Source organism: Gracilinanus agilis, chromosome 6 (genome assembly GCF_016433145.1).
Source record: "Gracilinanus agilis isolate LMUSP501 chromosome 6, AgileGrace, whole genome shotgun sequence".
In the NCBI taxonomy this organism is placed as follows: domain Eukaryota; kingdom Metazoa; phylum Chordata; class Mammalia; order Didelphimorphia; family Didelphidae; genus Gracilinanus; species Gracilinanus agilis.
The window spans coordinates 38,653,817-38,664,863 of NC_058135.1; the positions used below are offsets into that span (position 1 = coordinate 38,653,817).

Sequence of the window (11,047 nt, forward strand, 5' to 3'; positions counted from 1 at the left end):
GTCACCTTCCTGAGCATTCAAATCTGGTTGTGTCTGGCACAAAGCAGTCCTTTGGGAGTACTAAGGGGAAGAGGTCCTAGGGCTCACATTGAAGCATGTGTTTTTCATCAGGCAATGGTTCAACCCTAGAGCCTAAAGGGACATTAGAGATGGAAGGTTGCTCTTTTCCCTTTTTTACCACAGAGTTCTGACATTGCAATACTTGACAACTCCTGTCCCCCAAATCACTACTCCTCTCCCCAGCATTGTACAGGTTATTTCATGGTTACTTTGTTAGGAAAAAAAATTCACATTATTACAATTAATTTTGTAATAAAGAATTGTTTGCAGGAAAAAAGTGTTTTTTCAGATATCTTTAGCAAAAGATAATAGTTTTTGGAGGTCGTGGAAGCCTAAGGTCCTATTTCCCATGTATTTAATGTATCACCATTCTTATTTTTGACTTTCAAACTGTTTACCAGGAACATTACCCCTGTGAAAGTTGAGGACTGACCATATATATATATATATACATGTGTGAGATTTTTGCATCTTCCCTAAATCTTTGATCTTCCCCTAGAACCTCATTTTCCTAATTACTTTTCATTGTCTTCCCTCATGTCTCTACCTAGGGGTTGAAGTCACTCAGTATTTAATTAGGAAGGTTCTACTAAGTTCTCCATAAATTTTCTCTATCATATTTTCTTATTCAGAATATTTTAGTGCATAAATTGGGATTTTTTTCATAATGGTCTTGCTGCAAGTATTTCTTATGTGCTTTCCAATATGAGATGACCAACTGAATATCCAAAGAAATTATATCACTCCAGCCATTGGAGGATTAATAAAAGTATACCTACAAATTCCATTATTTATCTCTTTAAAGGGAACCTGTGAGTTTACAGCAACTTTCCTTTTGTCTTTTGGTTGCATTTATACAGAAAATATTATTAACATTAATATGCTCCAGTTTCTGTTAGCTATTGTTCCCTTGTTCCTTAGTCCAACCCATTTTGAATAACAACAGTTGAATGAATATTTATAAATAGTCTAAAATTATGTGATTCTTCAGCACCCTTCTTTGCTCTGTTTCTTACTATTTCCCATGGTCAGCGCAGAAATAGAAAAGGACCACATAGTCATTTTTATTCTTTATTGTTTCGTTGGCTAAATAATTGATCACCAATGACTAGTGTGACTCTCCATACTTAGGTTTATTTTTGGAAAGGAGGCAGACTGTTGGAAGCTTTGTTGCATGAGAAAGAACTTATGTTCTTCTGGCATAGCCTTTGAGAACTCAGAGTCCCTTCTGTATTATCATAAGACACTGGATGGAGTAAGATTTTGTATAATATTCTAAAAACTATACTCTATAATAAAGTATCCCAAAACTCCTCTGAACTTTGGGCTAACTTTATCTGGATATGAATCTGATTAGTCAGGTGGTAAAAGCAATGACCTTCCCCTGTGGTCCTAACTTGGGAGGTACAAAGGAGGATAGAAGAGATGTAGAGACCTCAGAATTGTTTGGTAGTTTGGAGAAAAATGATAATTATCTGGTTTGTGCATAGAACTTCAAAGAGAAAGTAGGCACGTTTTATGAAATACTCATCATGTGTCAGTATGAAGTCTCTCTAAGACTCTAATCAGAATAAAGAATTCAAAGAAAATATTATGCTTATGGATATTAGTTAGGTGTCTTCTGAATCCTTAATTTATTAATTCTCTATTACTTATCACTCTATCACAGCTACACAGAGATTGTCATACTATTGATTTCATCATCATCCAGAAGTGTTCCATTTCAATATTCATGAACCCTGAAATTCCTTTTTCTGATAATAATCTGTTACCTTTCTGCTTCTCTGGATGCTTTGCAACTCTACACTCTATTCTTGTCTTCAAGGTAACCTCTAATCCTTCTACCCCTCAGTTCTTTCCCTATCATCTCTACTTAGGTTATTCTCTTTTTCCTTCCCTATCTTGACCCTTTTCTGAATCACTTCATCTCTACACCATCTTTTTGAGTCCTTTGTCCATTTATAAAAAATAAACCTTTCAAACCCAGTCTTGGATCTCTCCCACCATCCACAGCATTTACTTCTACTCTTGGGCTGCTACAAAGCTAGAGAAAATTATGAAACTGTATTGAATGGGTCCACTACATAATAATGATTATAGAAAGTCAATTGAGTTCTCTCTGTCACATGGTACTCTTTTTATAACTCCCTAATTGATGTATTGTTTCATCTACCACAGCAGCTTTTCTATTCTTTTTTATTTTTATTTATGTTTAAAAAAACCTCTAACCTTCTGCCTTAGAATCAATACTGCAGTGCTCACTTCGGCAGCACATATACTAAAATTGGAACGATACAGAGAAGATTAGCATGGCCCCTGTGCAAGGATGACACGCAAATTCGTGAAGCGTTCCATATTTTTCATATGTTGTCTACAAGAAACACATATGAGGCGGGTGGACATACACAAGTTTAAGGTTCAGGGTTTGAGCAAAACCTTTTGGGCGTCAAATGAGAAAAAGAAGGCAGGAGTGGCTATTATGATTTCTGACAAAGCCAAAGTAAAAATAGATATGATTAAAAAAGACAGAGAAGGTCATTACATCCTGACTAAAGGCAGTATAAACAATGAGGAAATAACACTGCTCAATATGTATGCACCAAGTGGCATAGCACCCAAATTCATAAAGGAGAAACTGGCAGAGCTCAAGAAGGAAATAGATAGTAAAACCATACTAGTGGGAGATCTAAATATTCCTCTGTCAGATCTAGATAAATCAAACCGAAAAATAAATAGGAGAGAGGTAAGAGAGGTGAATGAAGTCCTAGAAAAATTAGATCTAGTTGATATGTGGAGAAAAATAAATAGGGACAAAAAGGAATACACCTTCTTCTCAGCTGCACATGGCACATTCACAAAGATTGACCATGTTATAGGGCATAGAATCATTGCAAACAAATGCAAAAGAGCAGAAATAATAAATGTAACCTCAGATCATAATGCAATAAAAATAATAATTAGTGAGGGCACTTGGACAGGAAAATCAAAAATGAATTGGAAATTAAATAAATCCTCTTTTTCCCCAATCGTTCCTATTCTGGTCTTTGTACTGCCTTGCCTATGCCAAGCATCTTTTTTTCTTTTTCATGGTAAAAGTGAGCAGCTATTATTTTTTAACTGATCCTGTTGTCATTTTTCTAACTTCAAAAAGCCCATTTCATGCTGTGGAGGAATCAGTTACAACTTCTCCAGCTGCCAGTTCCCTCTAAATATTTTGGTTTCTTTTCTTAGGATGAATTAGGCAGTTTCACAGCAACCATTTTACAGTTTTTGAGGTTGTCTGTTATTTTTGATGAAACTTTCCTTTGTATTTCATTGTGACTGATCATGGTACCTTGTAGGATTAAATGCCTTTGAAATGCTTGAATTCTTCTTGTGAAGAACTGCTGTAACATCTCTAAAAGTCACTGAAGTATATTCCTTCAGAGCCACAGCTACTACATGTTTTCTTAGAATAATGTCCATTTATAAAACTCACACAATTAAAAACATGACAGAAGAGAACAATGAAACCCATGTATGTGGAATGACACTCCAACATTCAATTGACTGAAAATTAAAAGGGGGCAAACAGCTCAATCTAGTTTCATCTGGTCAAGGTTTGACTTAAGTTAGCCTCATATCAGCAGAATCAAATATGTGTAACACAGTATTGAAATAAGTAGCTCTTTTAAGCCTCAGGGAAATATAATGGCTCCTCAGGGTCATAGGTTTCCCTTCTCTCCTCACTTTTTGCTTTAAGACCCAATAAAGAAAATTTTCAACCCTTAAGCAAAGACTTGACTGCTTTATTTTACATTTATACTTATTGCTAGCTAATTCTCAGCTTCTTTCTAGTTGAGAGGAAATTCAATTGACTGGAAACATTTGGGAAAAGAAGTAGCTAAGTAAATTACATTGTCTGTTAAGAGAGACAGCAGAAGGAGTGATTGGAGAAATAACAGATCGTTTCTTGGAACTGTCCTTAGTTCTTGAGGAGGTGAGACTTTGGCCTCAAGATGCCCAGAGATTTAATAACACTTCCCAATTTCTCCTTTCTCTTTCATAATGCACGTTCAATGCTACATTTTCTGCTTTGCTGATTCTTTCCAGCTAAACTTTTGCCCTCCAAAAATTTCATTTGATCAAGGCTGATCAGACTCCTGATTTTATACAAGCTCTTTAGTTGTGACCAAGTCTATTACCCAATAAGAATAGACTTCCATTACACCTATTTTCAGTGTCTTTTATTGATTCAAATATTCAAAATTCAAAATCAGGCCTAAAGCACAAATCTAGTTCTGATTAAGTCATTCACCAAATACCAGTACTTAAAATCAAATATTTCTAAGTGGGATGAAGCAATCAGTGGAGCTACTCCCTTATCGTCTCCTTCCAGTTTTAATTTTTTTTTCTCCTTATCAAATCTACTCGAAGGTATTTTAGCAAATTTCCTAATCCTAAATCATGGATAGTGATTTGAGCAGATCTTGTCCCACTGCCTTGTGAAGTATCTCAGAAACATTCTAAATAGAACAATTCCTAATCATATCTGGTAATTAACGTTCTTCTGTCTCCAGAAGATTTAAATGACCTCTGTGGTCCAAAACAGAAACAGTGAGGCACAAACCTTCCATCTTCCATTTTCCATCCTGAGCTAGCTTGCTCTCTTCTGAAGCCAGTATAAAACTTTGGTGACTCAGCCCCAATTTACAAGGCAGCCATTTCAAATCTTACCAAAATGACTGTGACACTCAAGTGGTAATAACACCAGTAGCCTTTGTACAATAGCCAGGCTCTCTGTCTGAGTCTAATAACAAATCAAGCATAGTTAACAAACTCTTCAATTACATACATGATGCTAATGCAAAGCAAATAAATGGAAAAGAGGGGGAAATCATGAAACAGGAATGTGCAACAATTATCATGGGTATAACCTTGGCTTACACAAAAATAATCATATCAAAATTCTGATATATACCTAGTAATTCACACAATTTTCTATAGTATTAATAACATTTTACTTAACTTGGTAAATGTTGCTAAGATTTCTCATGTTCTATAGAATTACTTAAGAGTCAAGGAGACCAAGTTTAAATTATTCCAGATGTGGACCCAGATAACCCTCTCAACCTGTTTTCCTCCCTATAAAATGGGGATAATAACAACACCCCTCTTGTAACTTGTTTAGAGAATCAAAAGAGATAACATAATGAAAGTTCTTTGAAAGCCTGAAATGCTATGTAAATGTCAGATATTATTAGTCAGTCAGTCAATAAGCATTTATTAAGTATCTTCTATATTCCAGGCACTGTATTAAGTGTTGGGGATACAAAGAGGCAAAAAACAATCTCTACCCTCAAAGAGCTCACAATTTGTTATCATCTCTTTCCACATGTAAAACTTTAAAAAGTAAAGCCAATACGACAGTCGGGGCTACCTGGCCAAATGGAAAAACGTTTGTGTTCCCCATACATGAAAGACTGGAAAACAAACACTCATGGGAATTTATCCAATCAAGATTTGTACACAAGGTTTTGGGAAATAGAGATTGTTTTTTCCAGCTGGCCAGATATCCATCTTTGTCAAAGATTGCACAATATAGACCAAATTCCCTAAAAAGCTACCCAGCCCCTAGAGCAGCATATCTAAAACAAAGTGCTTCATAACCCTGGTGTTTCATATACTCCTCAGAAGTAGGAAATGATGTCCAAAATAATGACTACATGAAAAAAATTTTCAAGATAAAAATAGAATTGATTTCCGTTATTTTGCTTCAAAATCCCCCTCTTGCCTCAGCACCCCCTCTTCTGCACAGCTGCCAAATTGATATTCCTAAGGCACAAAACCAAAGATCCAGAAAAAAATGCAAACTCTTCATTTAAGCATTTAAAACCCTTCACATTCTGACTTGAGAGTACCACTCTAGACAAGTATATTTCTCACTGTCATAATCTATTATACTCCTGTCTAGACTGGACTACTGCAGAGCACTGGCCTGACAGAAGATCCAATTTCAAATCTAGCTGCAGATATTTACTGGCTGTGTTACATTGGCCAAATTACTTCTGTTTGCCTCAGTTTCTTCATCTATAAATATGAGAATAGTAATAGCACCTCCCTCCTAGGTTGTTGTGATGTTCAAATAAGACCATATTTGTAAAGTACTTAGTATAATTCCTAGCTCATTGTAGGTGCCTAATAAATGAATATTTTCTTGGCAAAGATATTGCAGGGTTTGCCATGTTTTTCCCACAGGGTCACACAGCTAGTGAGTGTCTGAAACCAGATTTGAACTCAGGTCTTTCTGACTCTGGACTCAGTACTCTATCCACTAAGTCACCAAGCTGCCTTTTTCTAGTACACCCTAAGTGCCTAATAAATGTTTGCTTCTTTCGATCCTTCCTACTTGCTATTTTCAATACAGTTTCCCATGGCTATAACATATCCCCTTCCTCATCTTAATCTATTAGAAACCTAATTTCTTTCAGGATTCAATTGAAGTGCCCCTTCCTGGGCACTTTCTGATTCTCCCAGTTGTTGATAACTTCACAGAGTCTCTCAAAATTACTTTGTATTGTAGATATTGAAGTTAATATTCAGTAACTAAGTATTATATTTTATAAATTTTCATTAATAATAAACTAACAAAAGAGACTAACTAAAAAGGTACTAACTAGCCTGCTCCCAAGAGCAAAAAGAGAAAGAGGGAGGAGTTACAGCCAAGTATAAAACAATAATGTGACCACACAAACATGGAGACGCAGGAGAGATTAAAGGGAATTTTGGGAAATACTAAGGGACTTATGGGGGATTCAGTCCAAGATTCAAAATCTCCATTTATACATAATTTCTTATCCCTCTATTTTTATGTTTCCTTATGGTTTTCATTTATATTATTGATGTACACAAAGTCTAGTATATTGTAAGTATTTAGTAAATATCTAATCTTCATAGAACAGGATTTAGGGGCTTTGCTAATAACTTTCAGTCCATAAAATGTCCATGGCCACATTAATTTCAAGATGTTGCTTTTGATAATAGACATTTATTACAAGTGTAATGAGACTCTAAACACATTCTCCCAAAGGGAGGCTAGCTGCCTCCCCTCTCTCGTGTTTCTGGGGATACCTTGAGGGTTTGGGCTAATTCTTCTCTCTTGCTATTAGTTCTCTTCATAATTCCAGAAATCATTAGTACCCCAGTTCCATTTAGCCAATCCACATCAATTATCAAAGGATATTTTCTGTGAAACTATAACCAACAACTGGAGTACAAATATTTCCCTATAATACTCACAGGCATATTCCTTCCTATATCATCTCAGTCTCTGATGAGAATGGACCCAAACTTGAAGCCGCTAGAACTTTCAACAAGAAAAAAGCAGACCTACTAAAGGGAGAATTAATGAACTCACAGGGAGCAGTACAAGACCCTTCTCTACACTTAACAAGTTTATAAGATTCCCTCCTTTGGTCTACACTCCATCCTGGCCAAGCATGAAAAAGCCAAAGCAAAGGGGTTCCTTCACTTGGTTAGTGCTTTTTGAAGGGGGTACCCATTACTGGCCCCACAGATAGTCAAAAAGGCTCCTCTTTCACATAGCCAACTTGACAGAGTCAGTTTCAGAATGCTGATGGATGCTCCAAGTCAGAGAGCAAGGTCCCTCTATCTTTTCTGGAAGCAGGTTCCCTGGCCTCTTCCACATGAGGAATTCATTATCTGAGCATGCCATCCATACATGCACACAATCCTTGAAACCCTAGGAAACAGGTAATCAAAGACCAATAAATCAGACAAAAAAGATGACCACTTAGATCCACATGTGTCAGAGGGGATTTTTATTTTATTTTATTTTATTTTAACAATATTTTATCAATTTTATTTTAATAAAATAAAATAAATTTTTTAGATAAAAATAAAATAAAAAGATATTTTAACAATAAAGAAGATGATAAATTAGGAAAATATCTTTTCCCTTGGCACATATAAAGCTTTATTTGTAACTATGCTGTAAACTCACCTATTAAACTACAAAGTCCTTAAGGTCAAGGACTGTCTTTCTTTTAATTAATTACAAAAGTATCCTCTTAGTACACACTTAATAAACATTTATTGAATTAAATCAAATTGAATTAAAATGAAAACCCTAGCCTAAGCTTTGGGAAAATGGCATTTTTCTGGTTAAGGATTCCTCGTATCCCTTCTTGTCCTAAGGAAGGGGAGGGACTAAATGAGCTTCTGTTACATTTCTATTGCTGCTGTTTTGTCAACCCATGACCTGTTTCTCCACCTTTCCATCTAGGATCTTTTATAAGTGCAGGTGCATAAATAGAGCTGCTTTCAGTGAAAGAGAACCTTGCCCTTAGCGGTCTCTGATCAGTGGTGATCTGCACCTGTAGTAATAAAATACTGAGAGATAATGTCTGGAAGTTTAATCACATGTTGCCTTATTCCTTAGTCACTGTTTAAAAGCATTTCCCTTCTTATAGAGCAGTTAGTGAGAGGGTGTTATCAATTAAACCATGGAATGAATAGCCTGGGGAGTGATTATAGCACTGGGCAGAAACAACAGATTTTTTCAGTGAAAGTGTTTAATTCCAATCACAAGTTTGAAAGACACTGATCTTACTGGAAAAGTTTCAAGCACATTCTTACCTATTGGCACCATTTAATTTACCTTTAAAAGTACAACAGGATAGATTGAAAATTGATTTTAAAGATCTATTTGGACTCCGTTCATTTCCCATGCTATCATGTGGAGGATATCAGGACCAGAAATTATCAGATCAGAATGCTGCCAAAATTATTACTTGCAAAAAGTGCTTAATGATTTATTGGATGAAGAGGGATAAAACAACTTTCTGGTAGCATTGATCAGAGTTCTAAAATCTTTCATAGTTTTTCCCCCCATAATGTTGTCATCATGGTATAAATTTTTCTCTGATTTCTGCACACTTCACCTCATCAGTTCAGAGGTCTTCCTTGTTTCCTCTGAAATGATCTATTTCATTATTTCCGATGGCCCAGAAATATCCCAAGTGGAGCAGACTTTCACCAAAAACCTTTAATCAATCCTTGTAGAGTTTCCCTTCAGTGGTGATTTAGTTTTAGTATTCTGCTCTCAACCCTGGTGATATTCTGAAGTCATGTTTCTATGGTCAAAGAGTTAGGAATAATGGAGTAACTGAGTTAATAACCAAAGGTAAACTAATAATACAGTGAATACTTACTATAGGGTAAGACATTTCCAGAATAAAACTTAAGAAAACCAATAACTTGGCACTACCAGCAGGGGAAAAAAAAGCCCTGCTATAGTCACAAGGACTCTGAAAATGGTTGAAAGGTCTGATAACAGAATCAAAGAAAGATAAGAATGGAATAAATGGACTAAAATCAACACTAGGTAACGGTCAGATTGATCAGTAGCTATGTAAATAAATAATGGAGAGAACAGAACTCAGTCAGTGCTAAAATGAGAAATAGCAGGGTCAGAAGAAAGAAATATGAAGAAAATATGAGATGTTGACCATGAAAAGTAACTTACATGAGAGAAAAAGCACAAAGAAACAATCTTAAAAGTATCTACCTTCATTTTTAAATTTTCTACTTTTTTTATTCTAAACTTAAACACTAAAAAAAAGATTTCTATAACAGAAGAATGTAAAAAGTGAATTTTATGGGGAACCATAAATCTCCACTTCATAGTATCTGGAACATAGGAGGCATTTAATAAATGTTTATTGATTCATATTTTTTAAACCATTAACTTCTGTGTATTGGCTCCTTGGTGGAAGAGTGGTAAGGGTGGGCAATCGCGGTCAAGTGACTTGCCCAGGGTCACACAGCTGGGAAGTGTCTGAGGCCGGATTTGAACCTAGGACTTTCCATCTCTAGGCCTGACTCTCAATCCACTGAGCTACCCTATTGATTCATTTTTTTTTTCAAAGATGATTCTTTATTTCCAATAATATAGTAGAGAAGACAAGATATACTCACTCGACCAATTCTTCAAGACCCAGTTGCAATCCTCTCTCATTAGAATAGACTTCAAAAACTATTCTAGCTCACAAATATTTCTCTCCCTTCTCTGAATTTCTTCAGTGTTGACCATCTGCGCCATTCATTTGGCCCTTTCTCAGGGGTTGCCATGAAGGATTTCTTTGATTATTTTTTATTGCATTATCATTTATCTCTTGTATTATCACTGCACTTTTTATATGCTTTTGTTTTTATCTTCCTAATCTGGAATATCTATTTCTTTTTTTTTTTAACATTTATTAATATACATTTTTAACATGGTTACCTGATTCATGCTCCTCCTATCCCCTTCACCCCCACCCCCCCCACCCCCAGCACTCCCCCCACCCATGGCCGATGCGCATTTCCAATAGTTTTGTCCTGTGTCCTTGATCAAGCCCAATTTCCAAATTGTTGGTAGTTGCATTGGTGTGGTACTTTCCAGTCCACACCCTCAATCACCTCCACCCCGACCCTTGATTTCAAGCAGTTGTTTTTCTTATATGTTTCCTCTCCTGCAGTCCTTCCTCTGAATGTGGGCAGTTTTCTTTACCATAAATGCCTCAGAATTGTCCTGGGTCATTGTATTGCTGCTGGTACAGAGGTCCATTACATTCAATTTTACCACAGTATATCAGTCTCTGTGTACAATGTTCTTCTGGCTCTGCTCCTTTCGCTCTGCATCAGTTCCCGGAGGTCTCTCCAGTTCGCCTGGAACTCCTCCAGTTTGTTATTCCTTTTACCACAATAGTATTCCATCACCGCATATACCACAGTTTGTTCAGCCATTCCCCAATTGAAGGACATACCCTCCTTTTCCAATTTGTTGCCACCACAAAAAGCTCAGCTATGAATATTTTCCTACTAGTCTGTTTATCTATGATCTCTTTGGGGTACAAACCCAGTAATGGTATGGCTGGATCAAAGGGCAGGCATTCTTTTATAGCCCTTTGAGCATGATTCCAAATTGCCAGCCAGAATGGCTGGA

General features: G+C 36.2%; 1 protein-coding gene and 1 non-coding gene across 2 annotated transcripts in view; both read left to right on the forward strand.

Moving 5' to 3' along the window:
* Positions 1-11,047, forward strand: part of CFAP299 (cilia and flagella associated protein 299) — a 575,450-nt gene that overhangs the window by 74,694 nt on the left and 489,709 nt on the right. The gene's annotated exons all lie outside the window — the stretch shown is intronic.
* On the forward strand, positions 2,315-2,421 carry LOC123253194. Its single transcript, XR_006506570.1, has one exon. It is a non-coding gene; the product is annotated as a U6 spliceosomal RNA (small nuclear RNA).